The sequence below is a fragment of the Triturus cristatus genome, chromosome 5_1 (genome assembly GCF_964204655.1).
Source record: "Triturus cristatus chromosome 5_1, aTriCri1.1, whole genome shotgun sequence".
Lineage (NCBI taxonomy): Eukaryota > Metazoa > Chordata > Amphibia > Caudata > Salamandridae > Triturus > Triturus cristatus.
Genome location: NC_140587.1, coordinates 302,243,563 through 302,268,157, shown reverse-complemented (window position 1 = coordinate 302,268,157; position 24,595 = coordinate 302,243,563). Strand labels below are relative to the sequence as shown.

General features: G+C 43.3%; 1 protein-coding gene across 1 annotated transcript in view; it reads right to left on the bottom strand.

Moving 5' to 3' along the window:
- C5_1H8orf76 (chromosome 5_1 C8orf76 homolog) overlaps window positions 1–24,595 on the bottom strand; it is a 186,101-nt gene that overhangs the window by 143,772 nt on the left and 17,734 nt on the right. The gene's annotated exons all lie outside the window — the stretch shown is intronic.

The following is a 24,595-nucleotide window of genomic DNA, read 5'->3' as shown; positions in this document are numbered from 1 at the left end:
AATTATATAAATGCAACAATTCAATAATTGTAAGCTTAAGTAGTATGAGATTCAAATATTTGCAAATAATGACAAACTTTCAGCTGCGCTTCAGGCGTTAGGGAGGTTGGAAGAGGTATAAGAAAAGATATGCGAGGGAGATCTGACACACAGTTTGAGAAAAGCAAGTTAACAGAAATATATGATGTACAGGAATTAGAAAGGCAGCAAGAAAAGAGGAATAATCCACATCATTGCAATACGGTTCTTTTAATGAATGCTTATTCAAAAGATTTGAACACCACTGGAACAGATAAACAGTACAAATCACATGAGAGAATGAAAACTGCAGATAAAGTATAGCTGTACTTTTTAAAAGTGATTCTTGATAGTTCAATTATTTGAGGGGATGAGTGAAAGTGAATGGCCACCACCGAATCTGTCCACTGCCAGACAATTTGATGGTAACAATTTGGTCTTTTCAAATTGTGCTTCTCGGCTTAGTGAGGTGAAACTTGAACCTGTGGTTGGTTTGCTAACATATGCCAAACTACATGTGAAATTATAAATGATAAACTCAGTGTCAAAATTGAAAATGGTTCTTAGCCTTTAGCATTGCAGTCATTACATCACAGGTAAGTACATCTCAGGTGCTACATCATCGAGAGTGGCTTTCAGTATCTTTACATCATGATACTGTATATTGCAGGTAAGTAATTTTTCAAATGTTTTAACCGTCATAATGTTAGGTGTACATCCACACACACACACATATATATATATATATATATATATATATAAAATGTTTAAATATTTACATATATATCTGTCGATAGATGTATATATCCATATGATACACACACACATTACATTATGACACTTAGACAGGTGTTGTAAAGGTATTGGGTTTTAAGATGGGCATTGTTAAGGGGTAGCAGTACTAATGAGTGTTTAGGCATCAGGGATGGGTAGTGTTTATGGATAGTAAAGTGGTTTTAGGGTTCATGGAAGGGTAGCGCTAAGGGGTTGTATGTGGTTCTTGAGCGTGGGTAAGGGTGTGTAGTAACTTACTCCAGGCTGGTTGTGGTATTTCAAGAGTATTTATTGAAGTAGTTACATGTTCAGATGGTAAGTCCAGGACTAGCCCCACCAGGAGCAGCAAGCAAGCTGCTCAGCCCTTCTCCAACTGTGGTTTCCAGACACCAACATTCTATATTACATCATTCTTACAGAGTTCCACTGGTGGAGCGATTGGTGACATAAACCACAATATAGTTAGGATACAACAGGGTGTTACATTATAATTTTAAATAAAAAATATACGTGTGTGTGAGAGAAAGAATGTAGTTACACCTAAACAAAAAAAGTGTCTGCACTGACCCCAGCAGTTCTATAAATAAATTACAGTAGCAGAACTAGCAACAGTTTAGTTAGGTCACACTTTCCATAGGAAGTGCATTTTTTGTTTTCTTAATAACTTTGGCACCGCTTGACCAATCTGCACAAACCTTTCCAAATAAATTAAAAAATCCATGGATTTTCTTTTTGCTGGTCTGTCAGGTGGGGACCAAGAAAACGTGGGGTCCCAAAAGTGCAATTGCATGGTGGCGGTACGGGCCTTGGGTAGGTCAGGGATTGTGTAAGGAGGTCTATAAAATGTTAAACGGGGAAGCATTCATTTGCAGGTTGATAAGTGCTTGTCTGTTTAACATTTTTTCTGAATGTTAGTGCTCAGTAACTAAACAGCAGCTGGTGCTGCTGTTCGCCAGGGGGGCCGCGCGACCCAGAGAAGCCCTTGTGAGGTACTGTGGTACTATTGTGGATTTTCATGCCTGGTAAACGCAAAGGTGTTAGCTAAGGAGGCCTGGGTTGTTGAAATAAACAGCTGGTGAATCACCTTTTATAACCACTTCAGTACCAGGTATATTTTTACAGCTACTTTTTTTTAAGAAACTTTAAAAAATGTTGTCAACTGTTTGGAATACCAATTTCTTCTTTCTGTTAGTTGTACCCGCTAGACCATGTTGGCCCAGGGGCCTCAAAGTACAGTCTGTGGTGTGACCGAGAGCAGCACTGATGCCAGCATGGTGGCGGTAGGGCCCTGGGTAAGTCAGGGATTGTGTATGGAGGTCTATAAAATATTAAACAGGGAAGCATTCATTTGCAGGTTAATAAATGCTTGTCTGTTTATTTAACATTTTTTCTGAATGTTAGTGCTCAGTAACTAAACAGCAGCTGGTGCTGCTGTTCGACAGGGGGGGCGCATGTAAAGGTCAAGAGGGCCGCAAGCAGGCCCCAAGCCTTACTTTGAGAATCACTGCTGAAGACCAAATCAAACCACAGCTTGAAATGTGGCTAGCTTTTTTAATTCATTATGAGTCCCAGTCTGCTTTGCAACATAGGCTGCCCTCCTCCTTCCAGACGGGTTGAGTCCTTCGCAGATTTCGGGGCTCCAGCAAACCCACGACCCAGGGACCACAGTGATCTTGGGTATTAAATAAATTAGCACTTCCTGTGTGAGGGGTCTTTCTGTATGAACAAAAGCTGCGATCTGATGCATTCCTTCAAGTAAAGAAATTGAGCCGTGGCAGGTGCCTCCCAACGAAAGAACTATCAGGTATGTCGCGGCGTGGAGCTGGAAAAATACAAAGGTGAACTCATCAGCTTTGTCTCTGTGCATGCTGCTACATCAGTTGAAAGACTGGTGTATTGACATACAGAAGAGTTAAACTGCAGTCTAAATGTCTTACACTTCCTTTCAACTTATGATCTGTAAACACATGAAAATAGACAAGTGATAATAGCATAGCTGGAAGGCCAGATACTAATACCACTAATATCCTTCAAAGTCAGAGCAGTGACACTGTGTCAAAATACCTTTTAAAGGGGTTTTAAAAAGGTATCAAAGGCAGCCAACAGGTTTCGACGAAAGCAAGAGTTTATGTTGGAAAGAATCTACCACTTGAAAAACAGCTGTCAGTTTGAGCTGACTAACTTGGCTTTAAGAGGCAAGCAAAATGAAAACAAAAATGATTTGTAGGCAACAAACAACATGAATGTATTTAAACAGGTTAATATAAACTGGCACTTAATTATAAATCACTCGGGTTTACTTCACTTCAGTCTATTTACGTAGATGAAATTAAAAGGCACAGTAACACAACCAGTGGCATTATTTCTTCTAACGAATAGCAATCTCCAAAGAACTTCAATCACTTTCAAAAGAAAGCAGGATGAGAGGACAGGAAAAAGAAGGGTAAAATGGGCCAAAAGAGGGGAAGGAAGAAAAGAGAGAAAAAGAGGGGAAGGAAGAAAAGAGAGAGAAAAAGAGGTGAGGAAAGTGACTGTGAGAGATAAAGTGCAGGAGAAGAAATAAGAAGATGAAAGAAGGGGAAAAGAAAAATGTGAGAGAAAAGGTGGGGAGGGTGAAAGGCATGAGAGTTTGGGAGAAAAGCAAAAGATGAAAGAAATAGGTGTGAGAGAATCAGGGAAGAATGGAGGGTTAGAAAAGAAGAGAGACAGGAGCAAGCAAAAGTGAATGAAAGGTCAGAGGAATAGAGGGGAGAAGAAATGGGAAGAGAGAGAACAGAAGTGAGAGTGAATGAGAAATAAGTTAAGGAGGAAAGGGGCGAGAGATGGGAAGAAAAGAAAATGAGAGGAAGAAATAAAAGGAGAGACCTCCAGATCAAAAAGAAAAGAGAAGAAAAAGAGGCGGAGAGTTGGGTAGAGAGGGGAATTCGCTTTCAGGGAAGAACGGTTGCACTTTACAGGCCTCGAAAAATCATTAAAATTTTACTACACCTGCAGGTCTAGTAAGTTGAATAATCTACTCGACCTAACTGTAATGTACTTAACTCAAACTGTTCTCATATGTCTTCCTAGGAAAATATTTTGTTTTGCAGTCACCTTTTTCTTCATTATCACAGGCGAGAGCACCTTCCAATGTGTGCATTCAGTATTCCTGCTGTACATTAGTAAATCAAACCAAATAGTTTTTTTTTTAGACTAAATGTTTGCTCTATGCATAATAAGAATCTAGTCCACACATAGGGTACACATGACCCCTGACTTGCCTCAGTTTGCATTGAAATAGCCAAAAACGTTCCCACTAACATGCAGTTTTATGTATAAAACTATATTGGCCTTGATTAGGATGTCGGTCGGTAAGCCTCCGACCGCTCGTCGGAGGCTTACCGACCGACATCCTTAGTTTGAAGTCTGACCGCTGTAGTTCAATGACAGCGGTCGGAGTCCAAACCAGGCGGTCAATCCGACTGGCTTCCAATGGCTTAAGCCCGTCGGCCAGTTGGAACCACCACATAATATCTTACGAATGGTGTTTCTGCCATCGGGATTATGATGTCAGTTTCACACAGGCTTTCCATGTCGGGCTTTCTGACATGGAAAGCCTGTCAGGAAGCCACTTTGGGGACCGCTAGCAGGACCCCATCCTTCCGTGGTCTCCAGTTGTGGGCCAGGGGAGCACCTATGGTGCCCCCTGTAAATCCCTGCACTGTGTGGCTGGCACCATGAGGTGCTGCCAGACGGTGCAGGGATTTACAGTAACTCTCATTTCTCTATGGGAGCTTGTGCTGCAGCCGGTCTCCGACCGCCACACAAGCTCCTATAGGGAAATGGGAGTTTGCGACCTCACCATGTATGGTCGTATCGCAAATGCTGTTTCGAAAAGCCGACCCGAGGTGGGTCTATTCCAAACAGCAGAGATGTCGGTTGGAGGCAACTCCGACCGATATCATAATCAGGCCCATAGTGTTTAAACAATGTGTGGAAATTGTGTTACAGTGGAAATTGTGTTTCAGTAAACATATTTATCATTTGCACATTACCAAGTAAAGTGCTCTGATTTGTTTTCATACTATTAAAATATTTTTTTCACCATGTAGAATTACAAAACAAGGGCTTTCATAACTACTGAAATGTATTTTGAAATGTTTATACAGTTCACTTTTTAGCTATTTCAATGAGAAATGTGCGTTAGAATAATACATGATAGCCTACAGCCTTTTGTTTTACACTTTTTGTACAGCACATTTGTCAGCCAGTTCACTTTACAAAATACTCGAACTTTACAGCCGGAGAAAATAAAGCAATTGTAGATATAAACTGACTTTTAACCTCGATCTCTAAACACAGAATAAGTGTGACAAGATAAGAACAAGATTTAAAGGCATTTTTAATGCTCCTTCACTTTGTGAGTGAACAAATGCCTGCTGTGTGTCAACTTGCCAGAAGAGGCGAGTAGTCCTTAAATATAGCTCGCCCTGATAAAAACCGACTCGCCATAGAGAGTGGGCAAGAAGATTTGGCAAGGCTTGACTTTAGTTGAGAGAGCTGATGCCAAGTTGTCTTTGGATTTTTTTTACAATGTGTCCCATGAGAATGAGGTTGGTAGCCAGGATACATTGGTTGAATGTTGTGGTTTAAAGACATGACATTGACAACACTTTGAGCCAGGCTTGGACTATTTACTGCTTGCTGTTCTTGGTAAAGAACACAAATTCGGTCTTGATGGGTTTGAGCTTCAGTTAGTTGCTTACATTCAGGACTGAATGAGGTGCAGGTAGTATTTGAGACATTGTGCATATGGAGTGGAGGAGACTTTCAAAGAGGAGGGGACCGTCAGCCTGTTGGTAAATGTCAATGCATTTATAAGTTAGTCAAGCCCATGGTCCTTCACATGTTATGAGGATTCTTGTGCTCCTTTCTGGTCCCAGGGCGCTCACACAGGCTTAACCTGCCTGGTCAGGTGCCATATCAACATAATCCTTGGGAACAAACAGCTTTTAGGGTGAACTTCCAGGTTAACATGTGTTATTTCTGTACGTTTCCAGGTGGGCGTGCTCGAGGAAGGAGCAGAGACTTCGGTGATTCCCTAATCCAGACACACCTCTGAGGAGGATTGGCCCAGCACTTGCAAGTAACACTTCCCATCTTATCCCTAGTAGAGATCTGGAAGGAGGAGAGAAGTCTAAGAGGTGAACTGGATTGAAAAGAGAGCTAACGAGTCAGTAAGGGTTGGTAACACATTTTGGGGTGTAGGCAACTATATGCTTGATTTAATAAGTGAAACAAGTTCAAACTAATCAACTCAGGACTATGGTATGCCCAACCCCGACAAATGGTCCCATAAGCGGGATTGCTAAGAATCCACATAATGGAAGCTGACAAGAAGACCACCACCCCAACCCTGCTACAATAGACCATCAAGACGCTGCATCACAAACACACCTATCCATGAAGACAATGCAGGAGCACGCAGCGTCGGCCAACAACAGGCTATGGAACCTATATTAAAATTCAGCAAACTTTCCCAGAAAACAGCAACAGCGAGGGGAGGCAGTCTGGCTGGACCAGTACAGTTCCCAGAAATATGTAATCCTTGCAAGGAAAGAGTGCTCATAAGAATTGATATGAAGGCTGCTCTTCCCTCAGGATGTTGGATAGGACATCCTGAGGGAAGAGCAGTGCCCCAGTTTTGCGGTAAACCACTTGATATATGTTGGAGCTGGTGTAGTCAATGAAGGCTATAAAGGTAACTTGGGTGTAGTTCTTTTCAATTTTGGGGAGGAGACATTTCAAGTAAAGTGACTAAATTGCACAGTTGTTTTGTGGGCAGATTTTGCTTCAGATTATTAACAGGCCAAATAGGTGGAAACGCCCATCATGAATACACTTAATTAGACTCTGGAGTATGTGCACTAAAAATGTAATCCAATTTAGTTTTTCATTTCACACAAATATTCTTGCAGATGAAACCCTTATATAATGTGTTTTTCAGTGATTGGATTTTTCGACCATGCACACTATCTATTCAATTCAATTTCAATTTCAATTCAATTTATAATCTTTATTCGGTTCTTAAAAAGACACCATAAAAGCACAAATACAATATAAATATACGCAAGTTAAAGAACACAGCAAATGATAATCAAGTTAAAAAAACAAAAATATAAATATTTAAAATTTCTGTACTCAAGTAGAGGGCCAGGGGATTTATAAAATTTTGAATGTTCAGATCACATTTGGGGACCAATATCTCTGGTATTCCTCAATCTGGTTGCAATTCGAATAAAGTTTATCGTGCAAAACAGGGTGTAAGCGTCCTCCGCTTCCTGTAAGAATCTCAGAGCCAATTTTGCGTGTTTGAATTTTAGCTCTTTCAGGATTCCCACCAGGAACTTGCGTCTTGGCATTGTATAAAAAGGACACAGTAAAACAAAATGAAGGGTATCCTGCGGAGATCTAAGATCGCAGCCGCAGGTACCCTTCTCCTCTATTGTATGAGTGAACCCAGATGGCACTGCAAGGATATGGTGTAACATGTTAAATCTGAAGCGGGTCATGAGATAGCGATCCTGCGCGTTGTACATGACCCTCAGATAGGGTTCCATCCCTTGCTTCGCAGTGAGGTCGTTGTACAAGTGATTAGTGGCTTTGTGCTTCTCCTTTTCAGCCCTTGACGTTTTCAGATGTGTAAGAAAACGTTTTTTCACCAGGGTCTTACTCTCCCGGGACAGAGAGTGTGGGGCTAAAAAGTATTGTGGGCAGCCAATCTCTGTTAACGACTTCTTAACAAATTTCAGCCAAGGGATTTCGTGTCCTTTATCTCTTTTGAGGCAGTCCTCGATAATCTGTCTCGTAAGGGCCGCCTCAGGGTTGGTCCATGCTTTCACCCATGCCAGGAGGGGTTTGGATTTAATTTTGTCCTCTAAAAATGGTTCTCCTACCTCTTCATGTATGATGTGGGCCGAAACGCTCTGTGGGACTTTTAATATTCTTCGTAAGAATTTATTTTCTTCAGTCTGGAGCGGCTGTACTTTTTTGCCCAGAAAGCCCCACACTTCTGCCCCGTAGCTTACTTTCGCACAACAGATGGATCTGTATAAGGTCATAATTTGTTCGGGGGACCATTTCCCTAATCTTTGCCCATACCCCATGATTGCCCCAACTGCACTTGCCAGTTTGGTAGAGTGCTTCTCAATCAGGGGTTTGAACGATAAGGCGTAATCAAATAGCACCCCCAAGTATGTAAAAGACTTGACCTGATCTATTTTGTGTGACCCAATGTTGTAGGTAAATGTTCCTTTTATGGATTTCCCTGATGACATAATGTAGGACTTTTCTAGATTTGTGGCCAGGTCCAGTTTCTCCATAAAATTGACAAGCCCGTCAATTAATTTTTGCAGACCCAATGGTGTTCTAGAGAGCAGGACCGCGTCATCGGCGTAGAGTAGTACGGGCACTGCTCGATGACCAATTTGGGGTGAGTCAACTTTGAGCTTAAGGAGATCCTTTTCCAAAGCGTTGATATAAATAGAGAAAAGGAAGGGCGCAAGGATGCATCCCTGTCTGACTCCACTATTACAGGTAAAGGGATCGGTCTTATTGCCTTCCTGACTGTACCTTACACTTGCAGAGGTGTTCCGATGTATGTTTTGTAGAGTGTCGACTAGGGATTGGTCCACACCTAGCTCCTTTAACATGGCCCAGAGCTTTCTCCTGTTTACGCGGTCAAAGGCCGCAGAAAGGTCCATAAACCCCATGTGTATAGACCCCCTCCCGGCGATGGTATATTTTGCAATCAGGAGGTATAGATTTAGGCATTGATCGGTGGTAGATCTGCCTTTCCTGAAGCCGTATTGAATTTCTGAGAGGATTTGTTGCTCCTCTGCCCAATCTTGCAATCTCGATAGGATGACTCGCCCCAAGACCTTAGCTGACACATCAATGAGGGAAATGGGTCGATAGCATTGGGGGTCATCACGGTTGCCTTTTTTGTAAATAGGGACTATGGTCGCCGTTGACCAGGACTGGGGGAGGCCTACCTCCCCTGCCTCATTTAACACCCTCATCAGTAACGGAGCCCATAGTTCAGGTCTACTTAGGAATAAATCTGGTGGAATTCCGTCCGGGCCCGCGGCTTTGTTTTTGCTGAGCCCGGTGATTCCTAATTCGACCTCCTTCAAGGTGAACTTTAGCTTTACAGGCCGGTGGGCCTCCGCTGACTCCTCCTGGGGTTCCTTGTTTGAATAGTTGTATAAGCCCTGGAAGTGTTTCTGCCATTGTTCCGGCAGAATGGTATTCATGATTTTGGGAGCCCCTTGATCCTGAAAGAGGGGGGCATTAATCACTTTCCAAAAGGCGATAGAATCTTTTCTTTCTGCGGCGTCCCTTAAGTCTTCCCAGGCCTGATTTTGTATGCTTTGCTTGCGAGCCTTCAGAGCTTTTTTATATTCAGCTCTGTTCCGTGCCACCTTCATTTTATCCCTTGGTTGGGCATGAAGACTATCCTTCAGGTTTTTCAGTGCCTTTGTACAATTTGAATCAAACCAACGGGGGTTTAGGGGCATTTTGTTTTTAGTTCCTGGGGTGTGTAAGGAGTTACTTACAACCTGTGCGATTTCTTCAAATGCCTTCACCACCTCAGCTCCAGTTACACAGAGGTCGAGACATTTATCAATTGCTGCTGGGGCTTCGGAAAATAGTTTTTTATAAAAACTGTCCGCATCAATTTTGGCCCATTTAATTCTTCTGCCCTGGTCGACTACTCTTTCTGTAATGGCAGGTTTCTTTTGAGATGGAAAAACGAAACCCTCCATTTTAATGATTACCGGGTTGTGATCACTGAAACTACTGGCCTCTATAATGATTGTACTAATACTTCTTTTTAGATTGGGAGAGACTAGTGCGAAATCAATGTAAGAGTGACAACCTCTTCCTTTAAATGTTGGAGTTAACTCTCCTTTGTCGTTGAGTGTGGCGAGATCTAGGATTTGTATTAGGTTGTACCTTTTCATAAGTCTTTCCAAACCCCAGCCCTCAGTTGAATGGGTGAAGTGAGGGCCTTTCAAGATCGTACATCTAGACCAGTCATTGTTAAATGGCATTAGTTTCTCACAGAGGTGACAATTAAAATCTCCCATTAGTATTATATCCGTGATGTTTGGTGTCATGGTTAAAAAGCTCAAACAGTTTTCTAATTCATTTATGGCTATTCCCTTCTCCGTTATAGCCGGTGCATTGTACCAGTTCATAAGCAGAAATGTTAGACTTGGTGAAGTGAACCTTAATACTTGGAGGTTGGCTGTGACCCATTTGGTGTTAGACCAGGTGCCCTTGATGTCTAAATTGACATAGATCGCGAGCCCCCCACTTGCTCTCCCCGAGATGGCTTTTTTTGCAGGGACAAAAAAGCCTTTGTAGCCTTCCAGGCTGTAAGCATGCGATTCAGTGGCCCAGGTCTCTTGCAGGCACAAGATGTGAAATTTACTTATATAGCTGCGCCAGTCCTGAGATGCGAACTTGGCCGCTAGCCCTGCAATATTCCAGGTAGCTATTAATAGGTTGTCATGAATCGTGACCTTGGGTGTTCTTTTTCCCTTGCCTAGCAAAAGCTTTGATAGGCTATCCGTTGCGGGTGCAACAACCCGGCTTAATTGCGGCCTGTAGGGGGTAGCAATTCTTCTGTGGGTGAGATGGGAATTGTCTAATGAGGGATTTATCCACTCCCCTCTACCCCGGTTAGTGATCAATGGTGTGTTGCTGCCTCCTATGAATTGCACAGGATCCGGAACGTCAATTTGGCCCTGGTCGCCTCCATCTTTTATCCCAGTAGATGGTAGGGTGGGCTCCTTCCTATGTTTAATTTTTGAAAATGAGCGGTCCAGTCTCAGTCAGTCCACCCCTTCAAGTGTACTGAACCTATTCCAGTGAGCATACTGTGTAATGGGGGAATCATAAATTGGGAATACAGTATTTGGCCTTTGCCATTGCAGTAGGCCGGGTTGAGAACCCAAGTGCGATATTCTGTCAGGGCCAATAATCGGCCTGGGCCTTTGGGGTGCGAAGGGGTAAAAGTAGGATAGGCGAACCGGGTGGATTTGTGAACTTATGTGACTCGGGGGGGCGTTACAGATAAAATTCACGGCCGCCCTGTCTCTAAAGTTAACTGTAATGATATCCCCTGCGATGGTCTTAATACCTTTGCCAATCCACTCACCCCTTCTCACTGCAAGGATTTCCCCGTGGATGTTAGGGGGCAAGGGTCGATGTATTTGCAGCCACTGTATGCATTTATTTTTTAATTCAGTCTGTGATTCCCGTTGGCCCTCCTTTAAAGGGGGAATTCCTGTTAGGACGACTACAAGGGGCAGAGCCTCAGGCGGAAGATTGATAGTCTTGAAGCATGTTGCAATGTTCTTATCATCAGAGGTTGACGCTATATCACGCCGTGGAGACTTAGGAACCGCCTTATTGATTAGGGCCTTGTTCTTTTCCATCGTTTGTAAAGATGCGGATGGAGGTTTGTTATTGCCCATGGGTATTTGATTTTTATTTATGCCTGCTTGCGAGGTAGAGACAACCTTTTGTTTTTCCTGGGCTCCTTTCTGCGGGACACTGGTGTTATTTAGTTTGTCCCCCCCATTGATTACTAGAGAGGCCTTATCTCTTGGTGGGCTACTTAATGTAGGGTCCTTTCGATTTGTCAAATCCCGTTCCTGCACAGGATGGGTTTTCGGGCTGATCCCCTTATTATTGACCAATGAGGTCAATCTATCAATTTTTGATATGAGGGGTTTTAACAGCACCGAAATAGAGTGCTCCAGGTCTAATTTAAGATCCGCCACCATGTTGGTTATCCAGCATGGTATTCCCGGTGTGGATGGGTTTATGGGCGTGATCAAGTTGTGGTTACTGGGTTTGACGTGACCTTTTTTCCTCACTTGTTTGTGGACTTCCTTATTCAACATTGTTTCCGCGAGGGATATGTCGTTATCATGAGTATTTTTTTGAGTGCTTGTTTGTGCACCATGTCTAGCCCTACTGATTTCGGCGGGTGGCTGGGCGCAAGGAAGGTCAACAAAAGATGGTGGGGTAATGGGCCGGCTAGTATCCATCTCCTCTACCAAGTCTTTGGAAGCTTCTGACAGGTTAATCAATGAATCCTGGGTGTCTTGAATGATAGTTACCGGGGGTAAGGACATTCTTCTCTCGGTGTTGGCTATAGCATCAGAAACCGCCCCTATAGTCCGTTTAAGCATCTTGTCAATAGCAGTAAAAGTCGGCAATGGAGATGAATGAACCGATTTGGTTTTTGAGCTCGACCTTAGGGTAGGCATCCTTGTTTTCTTGGTAGGTTTCCTCATTACGACGAGTGCTATATTAGATGGTAACGGGCAGATATAAATTGTGTCAAGGGAATGGCCAGTGATCCAACTGGCTGTCGAGGAACTAATAGCAGTATATTATTACTGGCGGGGCAGTTTTAGGGGGCTGGCCCAGCCCAGCCTCTTCTGGCCCCTGAGGGCCACAGAGGGCCCGCCCTTTGCCCGGGCTTCGCTCGGCGTCCCGCTCGCGTCCCGCTAAGCGTTACCGCGCTTTGTTTGTAGGGGGTGTTGCGGCCGGGGGCGTGGCTTGCTGGGGGTGCGGCCGTACACACCTGTGCGGCGCAGGGGCTCCTGGTCTCTGTGGTCCCTGCTTCACTCGCCCCAATTGCCTTGCACGATGGTTTCTTCCTCCCGGGTGCTGGATGCTAAGTTTACACCTGCTGCCTCAACCCCACACCTGAGCGCCGCGCAGCGGCACCCGCGAAGCGGGTGCTGCAAGCTGTTGACGCGGAACTCAGGCGGTCAGTCCCTCCTGGGATACGGGGAGGCTGCGAGCGCCAGTAGCGGTTTCCTTTGGTGAGTAAGTCCCTATCTATTCTCATTTTCCATATCAAGGACCTAAGTTTCTTCTGAAGTATGCACTCGTCTCCATGAGCGATTTGAATCAAAATTGTGTGATTACTCAACTACTACTGGCTATGAACCATGGACTGTACCACAGAGCACCAAAGCCAGTCTGAGCAACACATTCTTCTTTGCCACAAAGCAGGTGTGTACTCCTTGTCCATTTCTTGAAACATCACTTGCCCAGCTGCACCCAGCTGCAGTAGTGCTTGCACCTCATTCAACAGGAGGAGTAGACGATCTTCCCTCATGGGCAGGGTGTTTTGGCCTGCGAGTTTTGCTCTTCCTTAGAGAACCACTTGCCTGAGGTTATGTCCTATTTAGTATCACATAATCTCAGTCCTTCGTCAACAGACGGTTAGGAGAAGACAAAGTAAAGTGGTCACAAGCTTCGAAGACCTGACACCACTTGTGGTGTTATCCTCATCCGTGCCTTGAAAGGTCCCTATTTCTACTGCACCTTGGCCTTAGGCTGTTGTTGGAATTGCATCGGTGCTCCATTTGTGCGGCACTTTTTTTAACCATAAAGCACATTTTATACTTTTTCATGAGAAATAAAGATACTCTAACAGCTATAGAAGCAAATTGAAATATATACAGATTCACGAACGCAAAAGAGATATGGGCATTAAACATTTAATTGGCCATTGAGAAGGGGGCATAATAGGATATGGATAGATCATCACAGATCTATCTACACAGAAGGTCATCCTACTCTTAGGCAATAGGGATTTCCTTGGCACAATCAATCTCCACCATGTATATTTCCAAATGCATATGAAGCAGATATTACCAATTCATTGTGCTGCCTTTCGTATCAAATCAACACCTTGGGGCAGATTTACTCGTTTCTCATGCATTGCAGTGCAGCAGCCGCAAATGCTGCACTGCATGAGAAGAGAGCAGGAGAGCACCATATTTACATAAATATGGCACTCTCCCCACCTCCTCTCCCCCAACGTGCGCTGGCGCAGAAATATGATGCCGTGCCCCACGGACAAACCTTTGCACTATAGTTCAAGGATGTCTCCATGAGTCTAGCATAGGTGCTGTACTGGAAGGGAACCCTTCCAGTACAAAATACAATGCTTAGACTAACTTGAAACCTTTTCCCACTTTGTACATGTGGAATACAGTGCAGCACACATACAAAGTCAGAAAAGAAAGGAGAAATGAAAGCATTTCTCCTTTAGAATTCCTATTTGAAATGGGCGCTATTTTCTCACGCTAAACTCTGTCTTCTTTTTTAAGTAAATAGGTTTTAGCATCAGAAAGCATGGGTGGTTGCATGGGAACGCCCATGTACCACCCATGGTATGCCCCTTTGGAACTAAGAAATGCAAAGCAGCGCTATCCGCTACTTTCGAGTGTTTTCCAGCGTTAAACAAGTTTAGGGCTGGAAAGTAAATTAGTTTTTAAAAAGCATTAGCACCGTTTTGCGTCACTTTTGTGATGCAAACACTGTGTTACATATTAGTAAATAGACTCTCTAGAGTATTAACTGCTTATGCTGAAAGAGGCCATATATCTGTATGTCCACCACAGCAATTTGGGTGAATAAGAATCCATTTCAACCGGGTCAGCTCAGCAGAGCTATATATTGAGCTTCTATTGCTGCTTGGCTTCCAGCGAGTTTGCAGAAGTCCTCCCCAGTCCTGTTTAACAGCAAAAGTCACTTTTAGATGCCAAGGCTGATATTGTGAAAATGGTGACAAATCAAACAGTGAGAAATCTGTCATCGCAAAATACAATTTCTCTTTGCCAGATGGTGCAATCGTCGACAGTTGGAATTGACAATCAAAGGCCAATAACAGCAGAGAAATGCACATTGATGTCCTTGACCTGAAGATGGTGGCGTTGGCACTATCTTAGATAAAAACAATACGAAAACTAAATTTAATTAAAAAAGCAGAACATGATAAGATCGCTTCTTCTGTTCCGCATTACATAATTTTGCAGCAGGCAATGAAGAATAAGTGGCACGTACTTGCATGCCAACTGCCAGCAGAGCACAAAACTGTAGATACACTTGGCAGGAAAAAGGGCAATTCTGAAAAGTGGGAGTAGATACAGCCATTCACAAGATCTTCATGGTGGCGATCTACAGAGGTCGAATTATTTGCGCCAGAAGAAAGCAAAGAATGCCCAGGCTGTGCCTCAGGGAAAGCACATTCTGGATCAGATACAAATGAACTGGTTTTGGACATTTGTTTAATCTGTTCCTCTACTCTCAAGTATACCACAAGTCATCAAGAATGGCAGCCACTACCACATGACACTCGTCTTGGTACCACAGACTCGTGCCAGACAGACATAGTTTTACATTTGAAGAACATGTCAGGCAAACATGTAGGATGTTTCTAACAGTCCATCAGTCGTTAACCAGACAAAAGAGATAGGCCCCCCATATTCACTAAACTCGGTGGAGGGCTCTTGAGGTTTTAGAGTCTTCCCGTTTGAAAGGTCCACATTTTGAAAGAAGCTAGGAATTGTTATTCAGTTAACTGGAAGCATTTTGCTTCATGGTGTCTTCAGGAAACAACACTCAAAGCCTTGGTACAAGGCAAACTGTAGATTTGCTACATCTACTAGATGCATACTTAAGTTGATCCTCCATTTCAATGCACCTGGCCCCGTTAATAGAACTCTGAATCAGAAAAACCAGCCCTACCCTTTTCTGGATACAAGTTATTAAAGGTTTTTTTGGCGGGCCTTCGGCATGTGCTTCCACCGTCTCGATCACTACAATCCAGATGAAACCTCAACACTGTGCCCACCTGACTGGTATCACCTCCATGGGCAAAAGATGCACAAGCGCCCGTTGAGGCACCTGACATTTAAATCAGCATTCTTAATTGCAATAATTGTGTGGAATTTCTGAATGTCAAGGTATCACAGGGCATTTTGATAGATACATAAGGGCACATATAAGATTTGTCCAGCGATTGGAATAAATTTTCCAGGTAAAAATTGCATTCTGCGTATCCCCATTCTCAACCAGCGAGCGAGAGCTACACACACCGATTGTTAGGATGTCTCTCGTATGTTACATTGATAGGACTAAGGGGTTCAGAACACTACTACAACTTTTTGTGACTAAACTGCAACACAAGGACACGACTGAATTTAATTGCTATGCACTGCCTTGCCAAATCTAAAACCAAGGGCACACAATGACTATCAATGGTAATGCCCAGTTAGCAGACATTTGCAGGGCAGCTAACATGTCCTCAGTTCATACAGTTACTGAGCATTTCTGTAAAAAATGTCATGCTAAGCAAGAAGCAGCAGAGGTACAGGCAATCTTAAAAGATCTGTTTGCTAGCACTCCCGCTTCATGCGGAGGAGGAGAAGACCCGATTCTGTAATCGATCCGCAGCATGTGAGTTAATCTTGAATAGATTTATTCTGCAAAAGGAAAACGTTACTTTCCTTTAACAATAGTTTTACATCCTGAAGTTATTCTAGATTAATACATGAATCTACGATTCCTGGTAAAAACGAAGAATAGTTTATATGATTACTACCTACTGTATTACTTATACTGACACTTATTATCCCACTAATTACACAGGGGCACGGACAATACAACCTGAATATAGCATCTACAATATGAGGCACTGTAGTTTCCCACGAGCCACTTCGACTTCACTTTTTGTACATACCAAAATGTTTAATGGTACAATAAATAGACTGCTAATCCGACGGTACCCACTAGATGGCGGTATAATGCAAATAACGCGAATTTATAAAAATAATTCAGCTTCAAATTCAAACCCATTGCTACAGATAAGTTTTTCTTTACTTTTATTAAAATACAATATCTGTAAATAACTTTTTTATAAATTACATTGCTGCCTTACAAATCAGCCCCTCTTAGGAAATACTTGAAATCTGAGTAAGAGAATGGGATGATTCCTTTCTCACATTGAAAAGCAAATTAATTCTGTCGAAGTGAACTGGTTTTAACTGTGATACTAAAATGTATGCCTGTCATGTGCCACATTGGTACAGACTATGCGTTTTTTATTTCTACAAAAACACCCACCATTACTCTAGCACACTGCTTCCCAAACTTTTCAGAACAACAAACCAATTTTTAGAGCAACAAACTTTGGTGACCCACCTAGCTTTAATGGACACGAGGAGAGCGATTTTTGTAATGTAACAAAAGCATTGTGTGGCAGAACTCTGCCATTTACAGACAGCACACTTTCTATTAAAATAGCCAATAACTTTTCACAGACATACAGTTTTACTGCTAAGATTATATTGCACACAAATTACAATGTGTGGAAATTAGGTTTCAGTGAATATTTATCATTTGTGCATCACCAGGTCAAGTATCTTAATTTGTTTTGACCTTTTAAAATCTTTGTTTCTCTCAGACTTCAGAATTACAAAAAAATGTGCTTCATTTGTGCTTTCCTAAGTGCTGAATGCGTACAGTTGAGTGACAGATATTTACATTTTCTTGTGCGTAACAAAAAATGACATCCTACAGCCTTCCCTTTCATACTGCCTGTAAACCACCAAGACTGTCCCATAAATCACTTCATTTCGCCCTTCACTAGGGCCATCCTCGATGTCTGGGACTGGGTGACTACGCGAAGAGCCCTGACATCAATTCCATCCCCGCTGAACCCAATTCTTGGCAATTTGCCCCTGGGACCGCTTTTGTGGCCTGGCAAACGGCGGGCAGCTTATTTATCCGCCACCTTTTTGGCACCACAGGTCATGTCTCTTTTGAGCAGCACCAGAAGGACTTTGGGCTGCCGGAGAGGATGCATTATCTTCAGGTCTGCCAATGGATTACCCATCCAACCACTCACAAGGGGGCACATCGCCCACTTACACCCTTCGAAAAATGACTCATACCCAAAAGTAATGACCACTGCCTTATAACCGAACTATACGCTTGCCTACAGCAGGCCAAACTGGCGGTTGAACGCCAGGACAGAAAAGATGGGAGCTTGAACTGGGGCGGACATTGTCCCAAAGGGAATGGGAAGAGGTTTACTACAGAGCAAGACATGGTGAACAACACTGCAGGCACTGAAACAGCTACTAAAATAGCTACCTACTGGTACCTCCCCCTGCATGGCTTCACCGGGGTAATCCTTAGTGTAGTGCTGACTGCTGGAGAGGCTGTGGATCTCCTGGGACTGTACTTCATCTCCTGTGGCACGGTCCAAAGCTTACACGCTACTGGGACACAATCCTGTTGGAAATTGACACCCACTTTGACACGCAGCTACCCCACTTTCTTGCATACATTATCTTGGGCCTACCGAATGTCCTAACAATCCTGCTTGAATCTTGCAAGGGGTGCCAGACTGGTCTAGCGCTGGAAGCAGCCCTCAAAACCATCCTCTCCAACTGGGGCGGGGAGAAACTCCCATCCCACACTGGATGGTTCCACAGACTATGGTATATTTTAGGGATGGAGCGGGGTACGCTTACACTGACTAACCATATGGACTCATACCGGGAGCTTTGGCGCACATACAGTGCTCTTTTCTCTACCGAATTCCACGAACTGCCCTGCCCTTGTTACCTTCGCTTACTGCCCCTGACACCTCAAAGAGGAGTAGACCCGAGGCTTACAAGCAGGGGGCACTTTGTTTTCTTAGGCATAGACTTCTAGAGTGAGTACCCAGGTGGAGGGTGGGTTTGGTTGGTCCTCTCTTTGTGTTTTGGTTTGGCACTATTTTTGAGCGATTTCACACTTCTAGTTGTGTGGTATCTTCTTGTTTGTGCTACTAAAACCAATTAAACAGATTTGAACCATAAATCACTAAGGATCCACTCTGTTTTAAGCGTCTTCTTAAAACCCATCTGTTTCCATAGCCTCTTACTTTAGTTCCTCTCTTGTGGCTTCGCGCTGGGACACTCCTCGGAGTAACTATTGCGCGTTATAAATATATTTAACATAACATAACATTTGTCTTTCTCTGACTGCAAAGTGAGAGGAGTTTGTAAATACCAATCTTCAGGTTGAATAAATAAGCAGCAATTTCTAGGGAGACACCGCCTGACATTTAACCACGGTCTCCGAAGTGCAGCAAATGTGACAAGATAAATACAGAATGTGAAGGCATCTTTAGTTCTTGCTTTCCCACAGTTTGAGAAACACTGCTCTAGCAACTAACCTTTTAGGTAAAACATACAACGATCTCGACAGTTCAGATGATCCCCAGTCAGACAGCTGGTAAACTACTCAACAGTTCATTGATTGCCTATACAAATAGTGATTTAAACAGTTGTATTGTGTTTCAGAATCTATCATTTTACCACTCCTGAAATAGTATGCTCTTTACCTACTTGATCTTGCAAACTCGTGCCCTAATATGAAACAGGAAGGTTCTAACCCAACTCCCACTTTGCAACCTCCTAAGCTCCTACCTATCTGGGTTCCAACCGAGTTGAAGCACCACGACACTAATAGGTGAAAGGGGGTTATCTCCAAGTTCCTTTGGATTTATGAGCTACTTTTGTTATTGTTGATAAGGGGGCACTGAAATCTTATCCAGTATTGTGTAGATCGAATTCTGGAATAATTTCATTCCTTCCTGGACTGGTGATCTCAATTCATAAAGATTGTACTCAGGATCTGATCACATTTCCCAGGATCTTTAGGGTACCTGGGGATCTAGTTTCACCCCTCTTTTATTGGACTAATCTAGTATTAACGTTTCTAACCTACAAGTGAAATGGCTTGTCAAACGTTACTCAACCCCACTCCCATCCACCTCAAGTCCAGAGCATTACTGGCAGCCCTTTCCACTCCATGCTCAGGACAGTGTCAATCATGCTGTTAACCATGCTGGTGAGCCAGACGTCATGCCTCCCAAAATAGAGACGGTCACATTTGGGCTGCCCTGCTGCTATGCCTCTTCTCCCCCAAATCAGCAGCACTACCAATCCTGTCGATACCCCAAAGGCTATTACAATCTACCCCGCCTAGGTTGCAGGCAACAGTGGGATTCGAGGATCCACCCTAAAGTTCAAGGGTCATGGGATTTGACAATATATTCCAGGACTCAAGGGCCCTGCAGTCTATAAAAGCCATAACCAAGATGTGGTCAGGTGCCTGGCTTTCCTCCCTGTTGCTGAAAGGAAGCCTCTGCTTCGGCTCTGTTTTCAAAATGTGTTCCTGTTCTCTAGCCGAGACGATTTTCAAGCTGGACAATAAATTAATCTTCTAAGCTTTCGGCTTGTGGCGCATCTTGGAACTTATTGTACAGTGTCACGTCAAAGAATTTCTTCACATCCTTGGAACTTCCAGAGAATTTCCTAGCATCCTTGGAATTCTTCAACCTCTTTCAGCACTGATTACCTAGGCAGAGTTACATTTGTTTGGATTGTGAAACAACAGTTGGATTCTTTAACTGTACCTTGAGACTATAAAGCGGACCTCTACCTTAACTTGTGCGTTGTGCTGTAGCAACTCTCTCATTTACCTTCACAGAGTTGTTTACAAATCCTGAGCAAACCGTTGTTTCTGTTCGGTGCCTCCTGTCATGACAACTGTCTAAAGGACATCAGAAAAGTCCCAGTATCACAATGATCCCCTTGGCTCTAGTAAGATAAAGGTACTATGCCATTTATATCTTCAGTATTTGAATAATACACCTGTTGCTAGACTGTTCCTTTGGTATTTTTTCAGTTTCTGTAGAATGTTACTGTTCTGTGAAATCCATGTAAAAGAAAGATCTGCATACAATTGAAATTGATGTCATAGCAGAGAATAACAGAAGTCTTGTGTTTTGTTTATTATAAAAGAGCAGTCAGTCGTGAGAGACTGCAGAACATGGGACAGAGCCCCCATTTGATAAGACGAGCTGAGTGTTTACAATCAGACAATATTTCTTTTGTGCCTCCTCTCACATCCCTATTGCCTTTAGCCCCTCTTTGCCATCAGTATTAAGCACATTCTTGGACATGTTCAGCACTGTTACTGGAAAGGAGACTGGTGGTTTCAGTATATTTGGAACTATAGGTTAGTGGCAACTTGGCTTTGACAAGAGCAGCAAGCTGTTTTCTGCAATACAAGGATGTAGAAAACCACAGCACTTCAGGCATTTTGCAAAAACAGCTTTCTTTTTAGCTCTTGACTAGAAAGCACATGCGCTGCCTGTTAAAGACATCTTGTTAACTTACAGTGGCTTAGAGGAGCCCATTACTTACTCTTAGTTGGCTTCTTTTTGATTTGTTTGTTTGCTATTGCTCAGCTGTAGTAGAATTCTCTCCTATTCTGGGTTTGTCCCTACCCTTGAGCATGGACTCACTACAGGTGTCATTCCACTGCTACATTTTCCAGCACTACTTTATTCTTTTTGACGTAAGCACTCCACAAGAGTGCATTTTTCCCCAGCTGTTTCCCTATTGTGATGTGCCCCAATGTGCCCCACATGGTTTCGTGCTGCTCTCACTTCACCTTCACCACCTTCCGTGTTGTGCTCGGCCTCGTGTGTGTCCCCCCCTTTCTTTCTCACCTGGGCCTGTAAATGTCTTTCTTCCCGATCGCTCTTTGCGCCTATTCACTTTCTACTAAAAATTGCACTCTCCCTGCCCAGCCCTTTTTAGGTCTCGCCTAGCGTTGCAGCGCGAATGCGCTGCCATCGCTTTGCGAGGCTTGCAGTATATACTGTAGTGTGGAAACTTCGTGGAAGCTCCGCCCACTCTCTGCCCGTTGCCTTTTGTCTGAAATGCTGCCTTCTGATTGGTTTGATGCTTGTTAGTCCCTCCTCATTCATCATTTGTATCCTTCCACGGCTATTGGCCCCGTTTACTCCTAACACTATTTTCTTCCCTGTCTCTCCACCCCACCGCCCCCTCCCTCAGTCTGTGACTTCTCACCCTCCCCCACCCCCCCCCCCTCCACTCCCGTTCATGTTTTCTTGCCTGCCGGCACCTCCGTTTTCATCTTTATTATTGCCACCTTAAAAAACACGAGTTCAAGATCCGTGCTGTACAAAAACTTCTCGTGTTTAATGAACTAGATTTTAATGTTACTCTTAATATAATAAGACTCTAGGCAATATTCGGGGTATGCATGGCAACTGACGCCTCTTAGTTCACAAATGGCATTGTTGTCGGGCGGGAGGAGCGGCAGTGTTTTAACTCATGCTTAAAATGAGCACTTTTAATAACTTCCTCTCAATTCAGTGCTATTATCTTGTGTACTGAGGTGATGCGCTAAAGAAATGCACTTTTTTTTAATTCTGAAGAAACATTTTCGCATATTTACATCATGTTTACTGTATGTTTAAATATGCCGATCATTTTCACGGCTCGCCCACTGGCTCGTATACGTTTGGCTCGTTTACGGCTGGCTCTACCTGTTAATTAATATATTGGCTTGCGCACCTCTAACAAAGAGAGATGAATGGATACATGACAGTGAGCCCGGTAGATGGTAGAGAAATAGACTGGGGCAGACAGACAAAGTCAGTCTCCATTGCCTCACGTCAGAATCATCACTTTCAATAACCTGGAAATCTGCCGGCAACTCCTGCATGCCCCACCCTCATCCCCCTCACCTATTCTTAGCAGAAGCGGCAGATTCTGAGCTGTGCCCTGCTGGTGCAGAGGAGCACGGCAGAGTCTGTAGAAGCACTGGGATCCCTAGCCTCTCCGGGCGGGCACCTAAGCCTTCCGGGTGCCTTCACACTCAGGATAAATTAATACATTTTGTTCTGTGCTTTAGTCGCCTCTCTGTGAGCACTGTCTGGTGGATGAAGCTCTGTGTTAATAAACACATTCAGAGAGGTGGTTGTGTATATACAAACAACAGCCACAATACCGTACATTTTGAATGTGTAGTTAAATACCTGCTCATCGAGTACCTCATTGGCTGATCATTCCACGACACTACCAAAATTACATGTGGACAGATTTGCTCAACTGTAAAACACTCCTGTCTATGGGTCATTTAACAACTCTGGGCTTTGGGGCTAGGTAACCTACTTGGGATGCTCTGTAAAAGAGTATTACAAAAATGTATGCAAAGAAACTAAGCAACCAGTGCTGTCTAAAACACTGTGAAAACTGAAACGCATTCTGGCATTTTGTTTAGTCAATGTCGATTATCTCATAGATGCGAGTAAAGTACTCTTAATATCTTAATGAAATCTGCACACTTTTAACTAATAGCACCGGGCAACCTTTGACAACTAGGCAATGAATACATTTTCATGTACCCCTGAAGCATCCCTGCCCTCCGCCCCCTTGGCAAACTTCAGTGCCTCCCAGTGTTTGGGGGATAACCAAGATGCAAGAGAGTGAGTCAAATAGTCTAGAAAATGAAAGAAGCCGGGATTCGGATTCACATGCTCCGATCCCGATCGTGTTGGTTAGTCTGTAAGCACTACTTTTATTAAGGAGTTTCGCATTAGTAAAGCACCACGGTGTGCATGTGTGGCGACACTTCACCCATGAGGTACGTGCCAAGCATTTGTTTACACAATCCACACTTTGCGTCTTTTTCAATATATTTATTACGAAGTGCAGGAGCTTTCCAAGGGATTTTGCACACTACATACATTCACTCCAAAAATAAAACGTGTAGGTAAAAAACATTGCCATTTACAATGTCAATAGCTCTAACTCACAAATGCGAGACCTATTTGTACTGCAAATGCTTGTTTCCTGCTTCGCGCCTCTGTTGACTTGATGCTTGGGCTCTGCTCACTTCGTTTTCCCTGGTCATTGCATTCCCCTGTTGGCTTCTCTTTCTTCCCCTCCTCCTTACATTGTCCTAAATATCTCTCTTTCCCCACCCAGACCTCTTTTCCTTACTCACCTCTGTTTCCTGCTGCCTGCCCTAGACTTTGTTACACTCCTCTGAGTTCCACATGCTTCTCTTATTTACTATTAATTTAAGGTTTACTTCACGCATCCAAACATGTATGCTTTCACCCTAGTACTGCTGCAAACTTCTCATTTCGTAAGTACTTTGTGTTGTAGTTCATTGTTTGCATGCATAGTGAAAAGCTTACAGTACACTTTATCAGCAGTGCATATACCATTAAGAAAAACTGAGCACTGTAAAATCAGAAATAAATGTTACTGGGAAAGGCGGTCTAGAAAATAATGATTTCAATAGGACTTTAAGTGCTCTATTGCTGCTCACAGAGCAGTTTGTATAGCACACATATCACTGAGTAATTGTTATGCAGAGAAAATTCAGGTAAGATCATGAACAAGCGTTTTACTAATATTTTGCAGCTACCTACATTAATAAACAGGAGCACCGAGTGTATATTTAACAGACTGCATCCACTGAATTTACCAATGCTTGTGATAACGCGTGACAGAGAGCCGATAATATGATGCAATGTTATACTCTGTGCCAGTCAGGGTCAGACTGGCCTATAGGGCAATCTGGCAGTGCCTGATTGGCTGGCCTGACATATCAGTGTGTGGGCCGTTTTTTTAGCAGTTGTGGGCCGGTTTTATGGCCAGCTGGGCCGGTTTGTACTGTTGATTTCCCCGATACAACCACTCTATAGCAACCTGCTTCATTAATGAGGGCCACTTTTATTTTAATGCCCATGATTACTTTTTAGCTACTAACCAACACTGGGTCCTGGCTCAAAAAAACTCAGTTGGACTGAGCCCAATTAACTGAAAAAACAGAACAAATTGTCCAGACTGAGACTGACTGCACATTTCACTTTGTGACTCCTATCATGAAAAATAAAACATGGGAGGAGGGCTTTATGAATTTCCTTATTAATCAAGAGAAGGTTTATTATTTATTTCACATTTCTCTGCTATTGTGCGCTTTAACAATACTTCATTGTGCATTTATCTTTTATACAGAACAACACAATACAATACATTTCACATCAAAAACA